General features: G+C 41.4%; 1 protein-coding gene across 1 annotated transcript in view; it reads right to left on the bottom strand.

Moving 5' to 3' along the window:
• MAD1L1 (mitotic arrest deficient 1 like 1) overlaps window positions 1–23,172 on the bottom strand; it is a 290,904-nt gene that overhangs the window by 193,740 nt on the left and 73,992 nt on the right. The gene's annotated exons all lie outside the window — the stretch shown is intronic.

Raw genomic sequence — 23,172 nt, 5'->3', positions numbered from 1 at the left:
GAGGGATGACCCCCAAACACATCAAGAAGCAGAGCTTAGTCATAAAGGACTTAAGTTTTGTAGCCACAGGCTCCAGCTGATTTAGCTACACAAAAGAGTGCAGCTCAGAAAGGAAAGGTATCGATGCAGGAATCTAAGACTGGAATGTCAAGAGATCAAAACAACTGGCTAGACAGGATGGCAAACCTGCAGAGCACTGACTCATCCTATCCTGGAAAAAGAGCCCAAACCAGCCACCCCTCCTCAAGAAGAGACTAAAGAGCTTACTGTAATATGTAAAGCAGTGTCTTAAATAAGATAGCAAATTCAGGGAACTTTCTTTCTAAACTTAGGATTGTATAAAGTGAAGTCTGTTAAAGGGCAATTAAGTGCATTACAGCCTGGGTTCAGCTGGCTGCGTGGAATCGATAGATCCCTCTGGTTCTGTGTCCCTGCAAGTAATGAATCAATCAAGCAAGTGCTTCGCTCTACTCCCACACAGGAAGCAAATCTGTTTACAATTCAGGAACAAATAAAAAAAATAATAAATAAAAACTCAAATTTAGGCAGTCCCCTTTTGTTTCCCTAGCCTAAGCTATTAACAGCACAGGGCTGAAAAGCAAGCATGCCAGTTGCACTCCATTAAAAGAAAAAAAATGTAGGGGTCTAATGTCTTCATGTAGCAATAATATGCCAGCACTAAGCACAAATAGGGAAATATCAGATATCAACAAACTACCCACACACTATTCAGAGACACACAAAAGTAACAGTATTGACCATCCTATGCCTTACCAAGCATTCAGAGAACTTTTCAGCACCAAGGAGAGGGTAAGGTGGTTGTTGCCAGCCTGTTAATTAACTGGAAGTCTTGTTCTGATGCTTCCAATGGGGCAAGGATTCAAGGGATATGGCCAAGAAAAAGGGCATCTAGTGGTTAGAACAAAGAACCAGACTCTTGATTTATATTCCCAGGCCTGTCATTAGTTCACATGATATAATCTCTCCATGCCTTAGATCTTGTCTACACTAGGAGCATATTATCTTGGCAGCCACAGCTAGCCATTGGTGAAGCTTCATTGGGGCAAACCCTAGTGGAGGTAGCCTGCCTCGCTAGTTAGTGGCTTCACTTCTGTCCATCTGAAACCAAGATAAGCTGCAGCAGTGCAAATATAGCAGTTCTGCCTGCCTACGCAAGGGAACTGCATGTTGCCAGCCAAATCAGTTGTTAACTGCCAAAGGCTGCAGTTAAGGCAAATCCCCACTAAAGACAAAACCTTTGTGTTCCTTTTTCAGTGTCTACCTCAAGAGGGAAATAGAAGCTGAACATTCACAAAAGACCTGGAGACCCACCGAAGAACAATGCTATATACATTAAATATGAAGTTCCACGTGATATATTAGACACACAGAGATCTACATCCCTCAAAAAGCTACTTATTTCTTTTTGTGCCTTTTTTGTCCTCTTCAGTGCCTTTTCAGCTCTCTCTCCAGCTTGCTCAAATGACTTAGCATCCAATTTCATTCAATACATGCAGAAATACGCAATAATCATAACTACTTGATTTAAGAGCTTCAGGCATTGGAAGCCTTCTGAGACCTCATCAGGAAAAATACATGACCTGGGGTTAAAGGTCACTAACAATTCCCATGAGCACAGTAAGACTTCCTGTGCTAACTAAAAAGTCCATAAAATTCCCATGTTGGCATTCCATGGAGGACAGCAAACAAGTCATCTAAGTTCAGAACCATTTCAGTCCAACTCCTCATGCACATAAGGCTCAAGCAGGTCACAGACAGGATGCAAGACTTAGAGAGCACGTAGCTCTTGCTGACTGAGCTGGTGAAATTCAAGCATGTTCAGACTTAAGAAAGCAAAACGCACCAAACAGAATTAAGCTCCTCTATTATAAACCCCTGCCAAGGGAGTCCCAATGATCAGCTCTGGATTTCCCTCTGACCTTGTGAAAGGAATCGACCAAAAGAAATAAAAATAGCTTGATCCAATCTAAAAAAAAAATTAGTTAAACCCAATGGCCCTTTGGCAATTAGCCTTAAAATTACAAAAGGTACAGCAAATGAAAGACCAAACCAAGTACCAATGTGGGAAAAAAAGTGTACCACAAAGAACTGCAAAATAGTGACTTTCTGCAGAAGAGAGCTATTGAATTTGAATCTACCTCATAGAAAATCGTGGAAAATTAGGGCTGGAAGGTGGTCACATCTAGTCCAACCCCTGCTCAAAGCAGGACCACCCCCAGCTAGATGACCCCAGCCAAGGCTTTGTCCAGCTGGGTCTTAAAAACCTCCAAGGATGGAAGCTCCACAATCTCTCTGGGTAACCTGTTCCAGTGCTTCACCACCCTCCTCATGAGAGAATTTTTTTCTAATAACCAACCTAAACCTCCCCTGCTGCAACTTGAGCCCACTGATCCTTGTTCCGCCATCTGCCACCACTAAGAGCAGTCCAGCTCCAGCCTCTTTGGAAACACCCTGCACGGAGTTGAAGCCTGCTCTTAAATCACCCTCGGTCTTCTCTTCTCTAGACTGAAAAAAAAAGCACAGTTCCCTCAGTGTCTCCTCATAAGCCATGCCCCCCAGCCTCCTAACCATTTCCATTGCCCTCTGCTGGACTCTGTCCAATTTGTCCACATCCTTTCTATAGTGGAGGATCCAAAACTGGACACGGTACTCCAAATGTGGACTCACCAGTGTTGAATAGATAATCACTTCCCTCAATCTGCTGGCAACACTCCTACTAATGCAGGCCAGCATGCTGTTAGCCTTCTTGGCAACAAGGGTACACTGTTGGCTCATATTCAGCTTATTGTCCACTGTCACCCCCAAGTCTTTTTTCTGTAGAACTGATGCATAGCCAGGCCTCTACTGGTGCAAGGAATTGTTCCAACCTAAGTGCAGGACTTTGCACTTGTCCTTGTTGAACCTCATGAGATTTATTTTGGTCCAATCCTCCAATTTTTTGAGGTCTGTCTGAATCCTAGCCCTACCACCAGCGTATCTACTACTCCCCTCAGCTTGGTGTCATCTGCAAACTTGTTGAGGTGTGAACTCCATCCCATCTTCCCAGTCGCTGATGAAAAGAATGAACAAAACTGGTCCCAGGACCAACCCCTGGGGCACTCCACTTGACACCAGTTGCCAAATAGACATCCAGTCATTGCTAACTACCCTTTGAGCCCAGTTTTCTATCCACCTTACAGTTCATTCATACAACCTGTACCTTCTTAGTCTGCTTGCAAGAATGTTGTGGGAAACCATATAAAAAAAACTTTAGTAAAGTCAAGGTGCATCATGTCCACTATTCTCCCCACATCCAAAGAACCAGTCATCTCATCACAGAAGGCAATCAAGTTGGTCAGGCATGGACTTTCATAGATTTCATAGACACCAGGGCTGGAAGGGACCTCGGAAGATCATCGAGTCCAGCCCCCCGCCCAAAGGGCAGGAAGTCAGCTGGGGTCATAGGATCCCAGCAAGATAAGCATCCAGTTTCATCTTGAAGGTGTTCAATGAAGGCGCTTGAACCACCTCCGGTGGCAGGCTGTTCCAGACCTTGGGGCCTCGGACAGTAAAGAAGTTCTTCCTTATGTCCAGCCTGAAACGATCTTGAAGTAGTTTGTGACCATTCGACCTCGTCATCCCTTGGGGCGCTCTGGTGAACAAACGTTCCCCCAGATGCTGGTGGTCACCCCTGATAAACTTGTAGGTGGCCATCAGATCACCCCTAAGCCTGCGCTTTTTCAGGCTAAAGAGCCCCACGGCTCTCAGCCTGTCATCGTAGGGTCTGCTTCCCTGACCTCTGATCATGCGCGTGGCTCTTCTCTGGACTCTCTCAAGCTTCTCCACATCCTTTTTGAATTGTGGAGCCCAAAACTGGACACAGTACTCCAGCTGCGGCCTCACTAAGGCCGAGTACAGGGGGAGAATGACGTCCCGGGATTTGCTTGAGAGCAAAAATAAAAATGTTTGTGCACTCCCTGCTCCTCCATTGCAGAAATCTATTTTAATCCGTTTTTAAAAACACACTTATTCTCTAAAGCAATTGGCTCCAAAATGTGGTACCTCTACTTTTGCTATTTACACACTCTCCTTTTTCATCCCTAAAGCTATTTCTTTCGGATTTGGGGGTTCCCAGTTCCTGTCATCTTGCTTTAGTTCAATCTATTCTAGATGGAGCTTTACCTGACGATTGCCTAAAAACGAGGCGCTGAACGCCGCTGCTTAGCGGCGTTCCTGTCAGAGAGTGCATTTTGCACGGGTTCTGTGATTTGGATTGACATACCACTTGTTTCTGTATAAATATGAACTCGCCATTTTCTCAACCTCCTGAAACCCTCAATATTTTGGATCTTGGAAATGGCCCGTCTCCTTATATGGTACTGGAGCAGCCGCTAAAGTTAGAGAGAGAGTTTTGCTAAAAGCTCTTTCCATTCTGGTGTTAGAAAGGAAAAAGGAGAATTGGCAATTGGGAAATTCAAGTGCAACTGCTTTCTCCGCTTGGTTCAGTAGAGGCAGAGTTGCTTGCTGGCATTCAGAACTCACTCTCTATTCTCCAAATAGTTTTGAAAAATAACAGGGTTCAGAAGGATGCCAAGGTGGGCTAAGTGGAGAAACGTGAATGTAGTGGGTAGGGTGCGTGAGAAAGTCTGTTACTAGAAATGGATTTACCCTGATCTTGCAAGCTGCTCTGCAAGGGGGGATTCCTGCCCTGCAGGAAATCAATGGGGTCTGTGGGATGGAAGGGACAACCCAGCTTTTGGCATATTTTCCATACTCTATGGACCCCTGGATTTGCAGTTTAGTACATCTACACAAACAGCCATCTATCTTATTCTCATCCTTCTAGAACCACATGAAGGCTGTCACTCCAGCTCATATGTTATTCAGAGTTAATTCAGTGTCTGCAATTTTAGTCACTATATATGGATAACTATAGGAAGCTGAGTGGGGCTCACTCCGCTACATACTGTACAAATGTTGTCAGACACAGTCTATTATGTCCAAGTATTGTGTCCACATTTTGCAATAGTTTTAAAAAAAGCAGGCAGTAGTTTCCTATTCTTTTGGGCTCACAGCATGTTGTCTGCTGCAAATCTCTATTCACGTTCTTACAGGATAACACAGTGGTGTCACATTCATCATTAAATGAATTAACCGTTAACCCTATATTTACACTCCTGCTATAAACAGAAGCTTAATTTGCTGCACTGACAGTCGGTTGCGTGCCATTTGTATCTTTTCTGTGCTATTTGGTATTTATATAGCACTCAAAAGTCACTAAATGCTTTACATATTAAAAAATACAAGTCCCCATCTGGAAGGGTTTTCCACCTTATAGCTCAATTCTGTATATTCGTGTACTTCTCATAGGCGTTCTGGAAACAGAGGTCTTGCTGAATTAGTTCTTAGGCAGCATTACATATATAGATAATTCCTAATTATGCTATATAACACCAACACCAAGCCCCTCTTTTCAACCATCACAGAATGAAAAGGAGCATTCCTACTTCGGCAGATGACAAAACAAAGCAGAGCAAAACAAATACACATTTTCCAGGGCAGATTTCACAATTGCAGTATTCCAGCTGAGCAACAGCTGGTTGGAAGAACAAAGCTGAATTCTTTTAGGGTATTCATTCGTGACATTCCCAAAAAGGAAGCAAGACAGATGAGGGAGAGATACAGCTCTTTACAGTACCTTGGCTCATCTTCAAGTGGCACTCCACTCTGCATCGGAAAAGAATTGCACCTTGTGTGCAAGAACAAGTGCGATCTTCTTTAGTAATGCTAGGAACCCACCATGCTCAGAGCTGTATCGGAGAGAGAACCAGGATGCTCTGCGTTCAGGCCCAAAGATTTGCCTGTGTCAGCAGTGGGTCACGCTGGACTTTTCTATGGGGCTATTCAAACCTTCCTGGCTGTGGCCTAGCAAGCTGCTGAGGTCATGCAGGCCTGATCCACCTTTGCTGACAGGCAGAAAACACAGACACTCATCACTCTGACTGTAGCACTGCCCAGTGTAGGAGGGTAGCAAAGCCGTCCTTGAGAGAGTGGAAAACAGCACAACTTTGAATACACACTGCTACCCTCTCTTTTGCCTTTGCCCCTGCCTTGGTATAACAAAGAACATTTAAAAAAACCCTTACATTACCATATGCAATTTAAAAAAATCTTGTAGCCAACGGGCTTAGTTTAAAGCCCGGTGGAGCAGGTCAGCCAGTCTGGCTGAGAAGAGCCTCCTCCCTAGGGGAGAGAGGTGGAGGCCATCTCTTCCCAGCAGCTCACTGCCTCTCTCGCCAAAGAGCGGGCTGTGGTCATGAAAGCCAAAGCCTTCCTGACGACACCAGCGCTGCAGTCTTTGGTTGACCACATAGATCCTCCTGTCCCTTCTCAGCCCATAGCCTGAGACTGGGAGGATTGACGAGAACACCACCTGTGCCCCCAGACCCTTAAGCCCCGCTCCCAAATCCCTGTAGCGCCTCATGACCTGGCTGGGAGTGCTCCGAGCAGTGTCATTGGTGCCCACATGAATAAGGAGCACGGGATAGTGGTCTGTGGGTTTAAGGAGCTTTGGGATCCTCTCCGTAATGTCCCGGATGCGGGCCCCCGGGAAGCAGCAGACTTGCCGGGCTAAGGGGTCGGGGTGGCAGATTGGCCCCTCAGTCCGCCTCAGGAGGGAGTCTCCCACAACAAACACCTTTCGTTTTGTCTTGGGGAGAGCAGGGGCGGTAGCTGCAGTAAGTAGACTTGCCCTTGGTGAATCCATGCTGACTGTTCCTGATAACCTTCTTCTCCTCCAAGTGCTTAGAAACAGATTACTTGAGGATCTGCTCCATGATTTTTCTAGGGACTGAGGTGAGGCTGACTGTTCTGTAGCTCCCCAGATCCTTCTTCCCTTTCTTAAAAGATGGGCACTATATTTGCCCTTTTTCAATCATCCAGGACCTCTCCCGATTGCCATATGTTTTCGAAGACAATGGCCAGCAACTCTGTAATCATATCAGCCAAGTCCCCCAACATCCTTGGGTGCATCGCAACCAGCCCCATAAACTTAAACACATCCAGCTTTTCTAAATAGCCCCCAACCTTCTTCTTCCACCAGTGTTGGCTGCTCACCACCCCAAACTGTGCTGCCAGATGCAGTAGTCTGGCACCTCCTTTTTAGAGTGGTACTAACAGGTTCCCTTTTCAACCCAAATGAAATAGTTTCCCTTGCAAATCAAAGATGTTTACTGAACATTTTATTAAGAATTGCATAGTCCAAAACCAGAACAGAGACAGCTCTAAGCCCAGTTCTAATGATGGTGCTAGCAGCCTCAGACATGACATTCAAATTCACTGTCTGCTGGAAGTGATGATTTTTAGAAGGTAAGCGTACCAGAAATTCCTGTTAGTTTAACACTCTTATCTAACTTGTGTGCACTAGTTGTGCAGACAGTTGATATAACTATCACTCATTTTCTCAATCTCATTGTTTCCATGTACTTAGTACTCCCACTTATTACATCTTATATTGAATTCTATTACAAACTGATTGAGACAACAACTCATTGTTCAAAATGACGCACAATGGGACCCTTCCTAATCCTGACGGGCTCTCCTGGTGATACTAATACCAACATTAACTTTGGTCCCCAAAAAAATTTTCTGAGAATTCATTCACATAGGAACACGGGACCAAGGGGGCCTCATCAGGTCCAGTCCCCTGCATACACAGGCGACCATTCACCTAGGGATTCCCCCAGATTGCCATGTCAAACCCTCGCACATTCATATGTATTAGATGTGCTGTGAAAATGAAAAGTTGGGGCACAGATTTAGCTAGTTGATATACCTATATCCCACCAGACTTTTGCTGGTGGCCTCCCATCACTTTTGTGGGACCTAACCTTTCACTAAAAATGTGTGCAGTTCTTATTGTTCCAGATAAAGCTTTCCGTAAGTGCCTGAAGACACTGCCAACCTAATAAGTCCTCACACTGCAAGCCTGAAACACCACATTCTTCTCAATGGACTGTTAAATTTTCATTAGTTTTCAGAACTAAGTGCCATTTAACTATTATGCTTCTAGGAATTTTTAGTAGAAACATTCAGCAATTCAATTACTTTAGGCAAACACCCTGAGTATAGTACAACCACACTCTTATACCTACCTACTTCCTATGGGAAGTTTTATTTAAAATAGCACAGTTGTTGTGGTCACAGCATGCAATTGGGATATGGGAGACTGAGGTTCAAAGTCCCTAGTCCGAATCAGACAGATCATCTTTTTTCATGAACTATCTATATCCCAGGTGACTGCAAAAACTTTCCCAATGAAAATCCCATCCAAAACGGTATGCACAGTCATGGTCACACATTCTCTCTCTCTCTCATATACACACACGCACGCATTTTTGTTTCACCAGAAAATTCCTAAGCAGCTTCAAGCTGTATACCATATGTACAAAGGCCCCAAATAAATTCCAAAAGGGAAGTCTGTGCAAATGGCATTTCACTCTTTTTCATTCCCAAGGTTTCTGTTTGCTCTGGTCTCCCACCAAGAATCATGAATGACGGTTTTATGGACAATTTGGACAGCTCTAAATTACATGCCTGTTGCAGTTTGTAGATTGTGATTTATATAGAAGTGATTTAGAAATATAAGTTCAGGTATTTTTGCTCCGAAATCTTCCAATAGAATTGAAAATATTTTAGTGCTATTTTCTATACACTGATATTTTCCCTGTTTAAAAAAAGTATATAGTAATTTCAGAGAGAACATTTCTGCTTATAGTGTTAGGTGTATGAAACATAAGTTTTGTGAGCTATTCAGAAGCACGCTGCCAGGCTATCTTTGTCAATAAAATGAGGTAGCCTTTCACTTGACACCAAACATGTTATATCCAGATCTGAAAGATCGATTCTCCTTCCTGTCCAAAGCACTGAGTATTCTGCTTCTATTTTCTGTTTGTGTGTGTCAATCCATTCTTCAGATTCCTTAAGTTTTCTCTTTAAAAACGGTACTTATATTTTCCTTAGGAGCCATTAGAGCTAGATGTGGTAAAAGAAGCCATACAAATACTTTGGTGCACAGCTGAATGTGTAGTTTTAGAGAAGAAAAAGAAAGTGAAGGTTTAGGATATAAAAGTTAAAGCTAAATGAATTCAGTCCACCTCCTTTAGGACTCTCTGTCCTACAATTTTCAACCACAAAACCCTTTAAAAGTAGTGCAACACAAGCCTGTTAAGCCTTGAAAATCAATGGAAACATCCTTGGAAGATACAAAACAGAAATTCTTCAAACTGAAATGTCTCTTCTTAGGTGCAACACAGTCCAATTTTATAGCAAAGTCATTAGAAAAAAAAGGTTTAAGAAAATCAATTATAATCTTAACCTGTTCAGAAAGAGAAAGTAGCGCAGGAGAAAAAGATCACATTTTTTAAAATCTATTAAAGCAAGGCCACCAAAATGAAAAGGGCCACCTTGCCCATGTGATATTATCTTATGCAACCCATACAATTTAAGGCAGGTATTTCTTCTTTGGGTTTTTTTTTTTTTTAAATAAAGATGATGAATTGACAGTCCTGGACAATAAATAAAGACAGAAAAAGTTTCTTTAAGTCTTAACTTAATATACAGGTAACCACCTCCTTACTATAAAGAAATGCAGACGTTATACTACAATTCAGATCCACAGGCAAATACACTGTAGACAGACCAGTGAAAACAACCATATCCCGGTTATTATTTTAGCCTGATGTTTGCTCCATCCTTGAGCTTCTAGACTAATTCCAGAAACACAAGATGGCCAGGTCACGTTCCAGATGAGATTTATTTTTCCATATGCCTGGCAGGATACTGCACGCTATAAGGAAGAATATACACCACCTATATTTATGCTAAATTGGGTTTCTGAAAGAACTGAAAGGCTTGGAGAATTAGCAATGGGATACACATGTTATTGCTATTGCATCTTTGGTTCAAATCTAGTTACAGTCAACAGAAAAACAACAGAAGAAGTGTTACTACCCTGAATCACTAGCCTAGATGAAAGGACTCCGTGGTTTCAGCTCAGTTCACAAGGGAAAGAAAGAATAACATGGTACATCAACACAAAGCAACCAACTAATGAAAATTACTATCAGCTATAAAAGGGGATTTAAAAAAGGCACTGAAAAATACACCACTAGCAAACACTGCAATTCTTTAAGTAAACCAGTATTCCCAGCCTTTTTAGACCCAAGACTCCCTTTGGAAAATGCCAGCTCTTAGTCTTCACTCATTTTTGACTCAAAAAAAAATAGAAGAGTTCTTCTCTTGAAAAGGACTCAAAGACCGCAAAGAGGTCAGCATATCTTTAACAGCATGGATTCCTACTAGAAATCGCTGGGTTGATCTTGCGAATCATGTTTTCACACCTAACAATACTAGCATCACATGGCACCCCGCGTCTTTCTTGAAAGGATCTCAAAGCACCTCATTTGGGAATCACTGAAGTAAACCAACCTCTCACAGCTATGAAATCCAGGATATGGGATATCATGGTTGAACCACAACTCAGTGAGAAATCTGTAAGCCGACTATAAAAATAATTCTCTCAGAAATCTACCCCTATTATCATAAAATAATTCAACAGCTAATGGATGAATATTCAAACCCTGTAATCAGTGACTTTTAGTAAGATTACTTAAGAGAGTAATTAGCCAGCCTGTTAACAATATGCTGCAATTTTAGAGTATGTCTCATTAGAAACACAGGACCAAAAACAGCCACATCAATAGAGGAGAAAATTGTATTTTCAGACTTCTATGTGGGTATCTTGAAAAGTTAAAAGCACGTTTGACTTTTTTGAGAAAAATTATTCCTGTAAGCAATGGAATTCACTTCAAAGATGGAGCAAATTTAAATATACAGTGAATGTTTACATAACTATGGCCTAATAATGACTGCACAGCGCAGGTCATATGTAAAACCAAATACTTGAGCATCTGGCCTTTACACGCATGGTAAAGCAAAGCTTCAGGATTCTCTGGATCTATTGATCACAACATGTCAGAGTGAAATTCCTTAAGGCATTCGCAAAGCTCATCTCGGTCACAAAACTCTAGGTACAAGACCTCCTGTTTGCAAAATAATTCAGTATCCGAGATGAGCAGGATCCCAATCAATTAGCTAGCTCTACTCGCCATTGGATTCCCTGGAACTGAACCACCACGACTGCTCAGCAACTGTGAAGTGGCTGCATGCTGGACTCCCATAGCACTCTTAGTCATGCCCAAGAGTTAGTCAGCCCTAAAAAGAAACAGATTACGATGCTCTTCATGCCAATATTTCGGTTGGGACAGATATAGATATATATTGGGTTTCAAAATGGCCAGATGGCTCCATTCCACATATTTATCACCTACTCCCTGCAGGAGTTGGTGAAAAAATTGAGACTTTCCTGTTTTGCTTCTCTTTCATTGGGGATGCTAAGAAAGCAGAGAAATTTTACAATTTTTTTTTCTAATCATGATTATTAAATCTTACAGTGTCTGGGATTCTCAGTTGATACCTTGATTTAGTGTCTTCCAACATGTCATAGAAAAAGAAAAGCAGAGTAGAGCAACCGGACTTGGATGGCTTCAGGGCTGGCACACTTCCACATGGGAGTATAGCCTGCCAGTGATCTTTAAATAGCAAGCAACTAGCTTCTAAGAGTGACAAAGGATTGCCGACAGAGGCTGAAGGCCTCTCTCCTGCAATCTAGAGGACTGTTACCAAGATGGAATGATCCATTTCTTAATTTTTTTTTCACTTCTTTCAGAACTACCCAGTACCTTGAGTCTAGCCTACCCCCCATACATATTGCCTTGATCCTTACTCAAAAAATGTTCTTCCTAGCATTGAGGCCCAAACAAAGACTTTCAACATGCAGTTTCTCACAGCAGTAAGGGCAGTCTGCCTTGGTAATTTTGGTGACTTTTTAAAAAATAAATTCTGGATGCAATTTATCCAGCTGCTGTGCTGGAATATTGTGATTATTAACCTGTCTGTAACTTGCCATATAACATTTGGTTAAGATGCAAAACTAGAAAAAATCCGGTGTCACTAAAGCTGGAAAAACATCTGGGCAGTAATAACCTATGAAATTCCAGTTCAATTGCCAATCCTTGACTCTGAAATTCATGTCTTCTATTGGTCCAAAAGCAGCTTGAGTTTGTTATCCTTCGGGCCACAGTGCAAACCACATCTGTTCACAAAGGTTTGTTACAGAGGCAAATGATCAAATATGGATGCATTGCTTTCCGGGCTGCTCAGTTGATAGGCTTGGGCTGTCAAGGTTCTTTGGGTGAATCTGGTCTCTTTTATTAGACCAACTTAAATAGTTGGAAAAAACATTTTTTAAGCAAACTTTCGGGTTTAAAAACCCTTCCTCAGGCTGAGGAAGTCTCTGCAGTTAGTGTTGCTACATTTGTTTGGGTTGTTACATTTGTGGGCCCATTTTGTTAAGGGAGAAGGGAGCTGTAAATTTGAGGAGTATTCTTGATGCAGCCAACAGCAGGCAGAAAAACATTACATTTTGTTCAATTTTGTTCTATTACTGTAAAACATGCCCAGCAGCTTTAGAGGCAGACAAGTTTGCCTAAATCAAATTTTAAAGTATACAAACCCTGTCAACTAGATGCAAAGATTTTAGCAAGGCTGTGTTTATCAAGGCTCTTTGGGTAGATGTGGTATCTTTTATTAGACCAACTAAATAGTTGGAAAAATTGTTCTCTGCAAGCTTTTGGGGCACAAGCGCCCTTCTTCAGGCATAGGGAGAATCTGTTGGTGTTTGTGAGCTCTCCTGAGTAGAACTGAAGTTAATATGCAGAATGCAGGTCTGTGGAAATGCACATGCGTGGCAGAGAGGTTCAGAGGGAACAGGAGACAATAGGTGCATGGCACGTAGTTGTCTGAGCACCATCAGTTTGCAATCCAGGACATGTCCTTCCTTCCCCTCCCCCCCTACTTTGCAAATGAGAAATAGCATATATTGTGTATATTTTAATGCAGACTGAAAGACTTTGGAAAAGCATGTAGCATGGCGCTATGATTTGCATTGAAGTGATTTTATCTTCAGTGTAGTCTAGTGTCTTAATGAATTTTATCTTGCATGTAAAATGCCTAAAATACTATGGCTAACAAGCACCATAGCAATGGCGATGAACTCTTGTTCAGTTACAATCCTTCACCACGACCAAGCAGACAGTAACAACATCTATATAATGAACTAGCTTTACAGAGAGGTACCCCAGTTCCCATTTTCAAGCCACCTCCTAATAATTCAAATTCCTGCAGATACGTTGTTACTGTTAATCTCTAGCTACTGTCACTACCACCTACCCTTCCATGAATATGGAAACCTCCTGCATTCTGTCTAGGCACCTTCCTTATAACCTTCAGCACAAAACCAGGCGGTGGCAAAACGACAAGCTATTTTCATGTTAAATTCTGAACGATACTATCATGTAGAACATGTTGTGTTCCCCGTCCACCAGCTGAGAGTGCTTCCTAATACAATCTGGGATCAAACTGTTATTACCTCTTCTCCCTTCTTAGATGTTCTAAAATTAAAGGAGCTTATGCATATACATTTCATGCCAGACCAAGTAAAGAAAATTAGTGGTTAACTTATTACAACTCATTATATATCCTCTTTTATTTGCACAATCTCCGATCATGATCTAGAATTAGAGAGTACTAATAGGATGAACAGCTTATTCCACTAGGACGAATATCACGTGTGCATTTAAAAATTAAGATATTAAGGATCAACAGGGCTATGCAATTAATTCCATAGCTTCCTGTAGCAAAACCAACACAAAATTTCAGACCATCATAATCTCTACCCAATACCAAGCACATTTGTATTAAGAAAAAGGGAAACTAAAGTTGGAAGGAATAATCAGTAACTTTGTAGATATGCTGTAAATCAAATAAATAAATAAAGCCACTGGCATTGGGATTTTCACCACTGGAGTTTGCAAAAGTGGGCCAGAAGAGCACTTCTCAAAGCTATTTGGAAAATCGTTTAGACTTTTCTGGAGGGATGAGGGAGGAAAGTATCCTTACACTGACTGGTGGCAAGAAAGTACAGAGAGGCTTAACACTCAGCGTACTTGTTTTTATTTTCTGATTCAACATACAGCAGTTTTGATCTAGTTTTTCATTTTAATGTTAGGGGAACCAGTTATATTCATCATACTCAGCAGTAAGTTTTTCAATCGCCACACCAGCAAATTAATAGTATATTCCCAGTTTCTGTGTGTTCATGCTGGTCTGCTCATCTAGTTTGAACATTTCATAGTACAAAGAAACATCTTGTTATAAAACCAGTTCACACATGAGGCAGCTTCTTTTGTGGATATTTTGTACCTTCCTCAACATTCCTGAAGCCTGGGAAAATCCATTATACCCATCCATTTCTTCTAGATCCGAGGGCTATTTTATTTTAGCAACAGCTTCTTTCCAAGTTGAGGGAGGAAGGAGTGTCGGGGAGAAGAAAAACCAATATTTAAAATAATTCAATATCTATCAGTTAGCCTTTACCCAGATTAAAAAGAATTCAGCCAAAATTCAATATAAAATATGCACCTGCCAACACTTCGGTTCATATATCTATAACACATTGCATCACAATCCTTAAGGACTTCATATCTCCACAACATGCAGCCAGGAGCTCACGTACTGCACATTTGTCTACAAAGGTTTTCACCCACTGAACAAATGAAATTTGAGGTGGCATAGAAAAGAAAGCTCAATTTATTGCTGCTATGTCTCTGTTCTCCTGGAAAGATCACAGTCACGGAGATGAAAAGGCTATATCTTGGGAAGTCTGTTACATGAGGAGCTTTAGGTTGCTATATTACTAGTACTTCTGTGCAGCACATTTTTAGCATTTCTGTCTATATTTTACTAAAATAGACAAGTCTCATTCCCCCCATATACCCAAGTCCAGAACACACCCAGTGCAGAAACAGTGAGAGCTCAACTAGGCAGGGGCTCAATATTTATGTCTTTAGAAATGTATATTTGTCCCCAAGGTAACTTGCATCAATAAAAGCAATCAATTACCAATCAACTGAACATAGCAAAATCTCCTGCTTGTTAACAAAAAGTTCATTCCCAATTACACAACTAATCAAGAGCCTGGCCAAATAAATAGGCCTTATACTACACCTTGTGTTTCAATCTCCTCCCTCTGTAACCCATTCTATACATTTACTATTGGTTGCATGAAATAGTTCTGCTTGAGCACCCCATTCACCCTTAGCTTTCTAACATTTAAAGAAACCACTGGTTTATGAACCCCCGATCCATCTAAATAACTTCCGTATCAGCTTTACAATCCTCTTCAAAATTAAAAAGATATGGTAACTCTCCTTTCACCCAACTTTCTTAGCCTATCCTAATAACTTGGATTCTTCAAACCTGTCATAATTAGTTATCCTAGGCTGCTTCTTGCCCAAGGCAATACCCTTTCTATAATTCAGTGACATTCTAAATGAAGAGCCAACAATGCCCTGTACAGTAATACTATCACTTTTTGTTAGATGCTTAAACCATCTGCTGATTCTACTGAGCATTTCATTTGTACTTTAAACTATAGTTGTGTACTGGGAATATGTTTTAACCGCTAAACATTGAAATATCTAAATCATTTCCTTTATTTATCAGGATGCATTGCAAGAGCATGCTCTTAAATGGACTTTTTTGCTCACAAGCCAGTTGTTTTTATATGTTGCACTGCATTTACAAACTAGCTCACTCATTTAAATCCTTGTGAATCTCGATGCACTGTTAACTCAATCAGAATTTGTTCTGCCTTCAGCTTCCAATCATCCACAGACTTACATCACATTTAAAACCCCCATTTTCAGTTTTAATATACTGAACGTGATGACCAAACCAATGGAGCATGTTGGCCTTAAGATCGTTAAAAATGGAGTCTCTCTGCTTCAATAAAATGATCCACACATCATACAAAGACCCATAAACCCAGCAGTATGAAAATTGCTTTATGACAATAAGTATTAAAAAGAAGCACAGTCCACAATATCGTAACTGCTAACCTGATGGGACTGAAGCTATATTAATGGTCAACGGTATATGACACGTCAGGCACCAATTTGCTGGAAACAAAGAAAAATATTTCATTCAAAAAGGGAATTTATGGCTCTGCACTACTACAGCCCTGGGCCACCATGGCCCAAGGTTTGCTTTTTTGTTGTAAACTCATTGTGTGGTTGGACCACAACTTTACTCTCTTGTGCGCTCACCCTTGATGATGCAGTTCTTATCTTACAACCCCTTCTGTCATAAAATCTTTCTGCTTTGTACCCAGACTCTTCTGCTTCTGCCCTATTAACTTGTGTCAATAAGAGAAAAGGAAGCAAAATAAAGCAACCAAGTCTATACTCATCTGTTACATTTGTGTGGCTGCTATGAAAGAGAGAGCATAGGTCAGGCTCGCAGAATGCTAGCGCTACCCCAACCCTCAGGCCACACTTAGTGCCTCTTTGTATCAAGCAAGCATTCTTTACTCGTCTGTATTGTACCTGCTGTTGCGTGAGCAAGTAGGAATGTGGATGCAGAAGTCAATTGGTCACTCTTGCACTGAAAGTCAAAGGCTGAAGCCTGCAGCCATGAGCTGATGCCCTGATCTCTGCTGTGCATTTAACAATAAGTAATTGTAGATTATGAGCTCTCCTTGTTTTAATGGATACGCTACAATTCGTAACCAATGCTAGCCATGTACCTTCCTTCTCCTAATTTCATTTTCTCTTCTTCTTGGGTGCATTCAAGTGTCCCAGATTGTGCACCTCCCCACTACAAAATTGTTGGGAATAACAGGCATGCATCACTGCTGAACAACTAATACCTAACTGGATAAGATGCTATCATCTCTTCTTCCACAGCCCTTGTAACAATGGGAACACAAGAAATTTGCAATTCAGAACAAAGAAGAAAGCTTTTACCAGACAGAATAGAAGAGATTAAAGTGCTTCTAACTCTGATTGAATGACCACAGTATCATATGAACCTCTGTTCCTGCTGCTATGGAGGAAGTCAGTGATTGAGATTTGTATAGCGTGGCATGCTGAGTGAGGAAGGGGATGAATCCACTTACCAGAGCTCTGTAGTCAGGGAAATATTTCACCAGTGCAGCAAAGAAATTAACATTACACAACATCCAATGGCTACATGAAATTAGTCATTTTATTCTTGACAATAGATTAAAATAAAATTTAAAAACTAAAGGGTTCTAGAGGAAGTTTCTGCTGTTTTTAAGGAAAAACGGACCAATACACAGTGCTGAAAAAATAAAGGTACAGACTAAAAGTAGGGGAGAAGGGCAAAGATAAAAATTAATAGCACATGTTCAGATTAGAAAACCTAAAGGCTGCAATATAAAAGTAACCTCTGGATTTCACAGCTGATTAGTAAAATAGTTAAGTTTATCCCTAAACTCATCTTTCTGAAAGGCACCACCTGTTACCTTAAGTACAAGGGGTTAAGTCCAGATTTTCTTACCCCTGAACACACCTCTGGGACACATATTGTACAAAAGGATGCAAGAAACAGCAGAGAATACCTGGGAAAGACAAGGAGAGCTAGACTAATCCCCAGATCAAGGGAACTATATCATCATCCTCAATTTGTGCACATAAATGCTCTCTCCTGCTGAGTAGAAATTACAGCTGATTGATGTGCTTGCTTTTTGTTCACCATGAACTTCTGCAGAAAGGCCTGATGTGGGCATTCAGCAATAGAGCTGTATATGGAGGGGACACACCTACATACATAATAGTCCTTTAAAGGCTCCAAACTCTACAGCTTCGAGAACCGATGCATAGCCAGGTGAAAGAAATTGCCCACAGTCATGACAGGACACCTGTGGTAGTATCTGGGAGAGGAACCAGGTCCCCCAGACTGAAACATCTAACCTGCTGCCATGATGGAGTCCCTGACAATTCTGAAAGATCTTCTCACCTGGGCTCTGAGAGGTCATTTCACTACAGATCAAACTTTATTCCTATACTATTAACGCTAAACAACATTTGATACAAATGTTAACAGGATCCTATAGCCAGGGACAAATTCACTGCTCTTCCTCCAAGTAAAAATACTTCAGCTTGTAGGTGACAGTTTCTTGTAACAAATCAAGGCTTCTGGCAAATGGATCTGTCCAAAATATAAATCCCTTTACTGCACAAAAAAGAAGTTTGAATATGTCATGAAGTTTCTCTGTCCCATCAACTCCAAGCAAAATAAATCGAATCACCAAGGCAGAGGTCCAAAGAAGGACCCATGACATGAAGAACAGCTGGTGGGAAGATAAGGTGAAGGAGAATCAACATCTCACCAACATCCACAATATGCACGGCTTTTTCAGTGTCACCAAAGCCATCTATGGCCCAAGCACTCGGAGACCAACCCACTTGAGACCTAGGGATGGAGAAGACCTGATCACAGAAAAGGGAGTCATCAATGCCTGTTGGAAGCAGCATTTTGAAGACCTTCTCAAATTGAGACTGTTGTTAATGAGAGTGCTCTCAACTCTGTCCTGCTATGTCCAGTCAGAGACCATCTTGGAATCCCTCCAACCCATGAGAAGGTGAGGAAAGCCATCCAACAGATGAAGAATGACGGGGCATCTGAAGCTGATGGACTACCCAATGAAATCTTCAAGCAGAGAAGAGAACAGTTCACATCACAGCCCCATGCCCTCATCTTAAGGATCTGCAATGATGAAGAAATCGCAGGTGACTTTAGGGACACCATGATCGTGATAATCTTCAAGAAGGGAGACAAGTCCAAGTGCAGAAACTATAGAGGGATCACTTTGCTGTCTGCCACAGGAAAAACCATTGCAAGAACCCTCCTGAACTATCTCCTTCCACTTGCTGAAGAAATCCTCCCAGAAACCTCTGAGTGATACCATCATTTTATGAGTTTTACAATCAAAGAGTCTACCTGGTATTTTCCAGGAAAACAATCTTAAAAAAAGAAGCAACAGCTTTAAACAAATGCCTGAGGCTTTATAAAGCAGCAAAGACGACACTATTTGTTTTCTTCCTCATCAGTAAGAATTTAAAATAGGAAAAAAATTCAAACTGAAACAAGATGCAGAGCGAACACTGGATCAGGCAGGGCTACAACTCTTATAGCAGAAAATGTAGAGGAAACAAGGACAAAATGCAGGAGCTGCCTGGTCAGACAGAGACATGGCATGATGAATGCTGAGACACCTGTTTCACACAATCCAAAGGCAATCTGCAAGACAATGCAGATGCCCTCACACAGTTGCTGAAATGATTTACCTTAACACTTACACAACTGAAGCACAGTCAAACCAGCTGCAGAGAAAGAAAGACAGACAGACAATCGGTGATTTTCACTTACTATGGACAGCACTCACAGTCTCCACATCATTATAATCCCTGCGCATCACTGAAGATATGGAAATAATGAATTCCTATCTACTTGCCCCATCTCATTTGGATGCCAAATTGTATGCAGTTCCATGTGACATTTTATACAAACAGTTTAATAAGCTCATTTCCATATTTACAAATAATGCATCTATAATCAAACTTCCACTTTAAAAATACACTTTCCAATGCTATTGCCAGGGAAGGGTGCCAATTTAGCTGCCCTGATGAATTAAGTCTTCCATGAATTTAGAAGACAGAAACAAGTCAAATTTCCCACTAGGCCTCTGCTCTGCTCTGGGTAGAGAAGACAGAAATCTCACAAGCCAACAAGGCTAAGCCAGTTTCCCTGGTCTGGGCAGTTCTTAGTTTTTGCTGTGTGCGCCGATTAGCATAAAGCGGTCGGTAGCAGATGCATGTTTGTGACGTGGGGTTGGAAGCAACATCCAAACTCATCTCAAAAGGGGTCCAGCAAACAAATTCTAGGAGAACAGCATATAAACCTTGGCTTGAACTTAGATGCACTGAACTTAAACTGATGAGTTCCAGGTGAAAGCTAACTAGCAATGTCCTGATACATGCAGACCCCCAAGTAGGGCTAATGCTGCCCAGTCCAAGGGAACTTGCCGTCTGAATCCTGACCTCTTTGAAACCCGACCAGGCAAAGCCTTCCAATGTCTGGACACAAAGGCAAAAATCTTCTGTGCACTACTCTAAACTTCTGCAAACACACACTTCAGTCTAGTGTCAATCAAGCCTTTTATATACCCAATGTATAGAACAGTGTTCACCCTCATTTCTAAACGTGGTTTTCAGTTTTACATAATTTCAATTGATTCTGACATCCTCACAATAATTTGAAGAGAAAATTCTAAAAACATAAACCATGTCTAGAGAAAAAACATAAGAAGCCAGCATGCAAAACCTCAGAAACAAAGGCAAAGCTCGGTTCAGACTTAGTCATCTTGGCTGTAAAATGGCTCAATAGTTGCCGCCCTGAAAGTAAGAGTCTGGAGCTAAACGCTGGGAAGGGCTGAGATGTCTTAACAGCAGTGGAAAACCTGGGGCTGTAATGTATAGTCTTCTTGTCTTGCAGTTCAGTGCCCACCCCTTTGACTACCATGCATTTTACAAGGAGAGTTTTCTCCCTTGGCTTATCTTGCCCCTTCAAAATATATGACAACTAAGGTGGCACGAGGCCATGCGTGACAGCTTCCAGATGTATGCCAGTTAGTGACATCATCAACCAATTTATCAGCTGGCAAAGCAAAAAGTCCACATGATCCATTTGCAGTTCACAGATATAGTATCCATACTGTGCTTGCATTAAGCAGTTGTCTCCTGTGACTCACTATTTCTTCTATCAGGAAAGAGAAGCAAGGGAAGTTATTCACAGATCTTAGTTAAAAAATGAACAGTCAACTGTGAAGGGCCCTAGTTTCATTCCATTTATAACAGCCTTCCTGGGCATTTTTGTCTAGAAATAAAGGAAATGGAGTTTCTCATCTCTTCTAACTCCTCCCTTCACAGGTTTATGTACAGGAGTGCAAACACCATCACCTTATGTGACAGAGAACAATAAATGACTGGCAGGAGGAAAAGGAATTTTTTAAATCATAAAACAAAACTTGATTTTGACTGTAGGAGGGGAATTTTTTTTTTAAACTGAACCACCTACAATAGCAAGATGCTGATGCTTTAGGTTTTAATATAACACTTTCAGAAACTAAAGAGCACTGGCCCTGCACACAGCATATCATTGCAGTGGATGGTGCCTCTACTTTCTCATCTTTTTATGACCAACTATATTAAAGCCGGTTTAAATGTAATAAAACCTGTAACATTTACAGTCACAAAATATGGGAGGACAATAAAATTAGCTGAGCATAGAAATGAGGGAGTCAAACATCCTCTGCTTGTCTTCCAGTGGCAATATACACCGAGTAACCAGAGATTACAAAATCAAAGGGAATTTAAGCCAATTTAATATTCAAACAACCATTTCTCCATTTCCTGCCTACCATGGTACAAGGGGACATTAAACACACACACACACTTGCGCTCGCTCCTGGCATTGTTTCCATGCTTGTTTTCTGGCATGTGTTTGGGAAATTGTAAAAATTTGAAATCACCATTTCAGTTGTCACTTCTAAGGCTTTGCGGTAATAAAATGCACATTTTCTCTCGAGTTCACCTTCCACCCATCTTCCCCTGGAAGACCTGGAGAAAATTACTTCAGCTTTCTTCCCAATCCCCATTTACTTGTACCTGGATTTATCAGCTCTCAGATTCAATGAATACACAATACCAAAAAACCTTCAGCACGTAAGAACCAGCAAGTTTACACAAAAGCAAAGCCCACAGTAGTTGTAATAACTAATTTTGTCACTGTGCCCAGACAAAGCTATTATTCCCAACCGTTCTACCCTGTTGTTACAACAAAAAAAAGGACAGAATATACAGCAATCTGGTCGAGGGCCTTTCCCTGCGGTCCACTGGTCTACCACGAGTCCATATTAGAAATGCCTATCGTGTCCCGCCCTGAATATGCATCACATTTTCCAGACAAGAAAACTGAAGCACAGATATTAATTCAGAATTGGGACTGGGAATCAAAACTAGTTGCTCTAAACACTTGATCACAAAATTTTAACCCCGAGACATGCTGGAAATGTTTAGAGAAAACCCAGACGTGACAAAAGAAACCTTGCTTGTATCATGCCAACGTGTTTAACCAGAAACTCCTACTGGAGCTTTGTGATCGTCTGGGGTCTGGTCCCTTGAGCTTTGAATATTTCTGTGCGCCAATCCGACACAAACCTAAGTTTTCATCTAAAACATCTTCCTCTTCCCTGTTCCTTTTGACGAAGCAATCAATAGCTACATAAGCAGTATGTCAGATGAGACTGACAGTGCTTATAAAACACTTTCACCTAGGGAAGGGTCTGTGTAACAGCGATTGTGCTCCAGAGGGTTAGTGCTGGGCTAGCTATGGGCACACAGTGGATGCATGCTATTCTGAAATGTCACCAGTTCCCCTTTTGAAAGTTTTGGAAAAGAAGCCCTTCTTTTACCTATTAAGCACTCCTCCCACCACGCCACAGTATCTACCGTACAACCTCTGCTCTATTTGACATGACCTTCTCTGTGGTTATACAGGGCTTGGGTCAGCATGTCTGCCCTCCAGCCAGGACAAATGAAGTGTGGTGTTTTCTGTACCTCCTCAATGTAGTTATCTATCTCCTCTGGTGGCTTAAAACCCTAACTCTGCAATATCTCAATGTTTTCTACCTACAAATCAATAGCAACAGCAAAGTCTCTTGTGGACTACATGAAGTTCCTGTCTCTTCTTTGATTTTGAGTACAAAGTTTGCTGTGAGTACGCAGAAGGAGTTTGGGTTTTTTTGGTGGTTGTACGATCTCTTTGCTTGGTTTCAGTTCCAAGCTACTTATAGGAATTAGCATTGAGTAAGACTAGACTTACTACCACCTCTATAGTAACAATATAATGAGGGTCTAATCTGGCCTCAGAAGGATTGGTTGCTAATATAGAAATATCTATATTAGCAACCAATATAGGTGGAAAGGGATCTTGGAGTCATTATTGACTCCAAGATGAACATGAGCCACCAATGTCAGACTGCAGCCAGCAAAGCCAACCGCACTTTGTCATGCATCCAAAGACGCATCTCAAGCCGGTCCAGAGAGGCGATCCTCCCCCTCTACGCGA

The sequence above is a fragment of the Alligator sinensis genome, unplaced genomic scaffold, assembly GCF_000455745.1.
Source record: "Alligator sinensis unplaced genomic scaffold, ASM45574v1 scaffold500_1, whole genome shotgun sequence".
Classification (NCBI taxonomy): domain Eukaryota; kingdom Metazoa; phylum Chordata; order Crocodylia; family Alligatoridae; genus Alligator; species Alligator sinensis.
The sequence above is the reverse complement of the archived record's forward strand: the minus strand, read 5'-3'. Positions and strand labels throughout refer to the sequence as shown.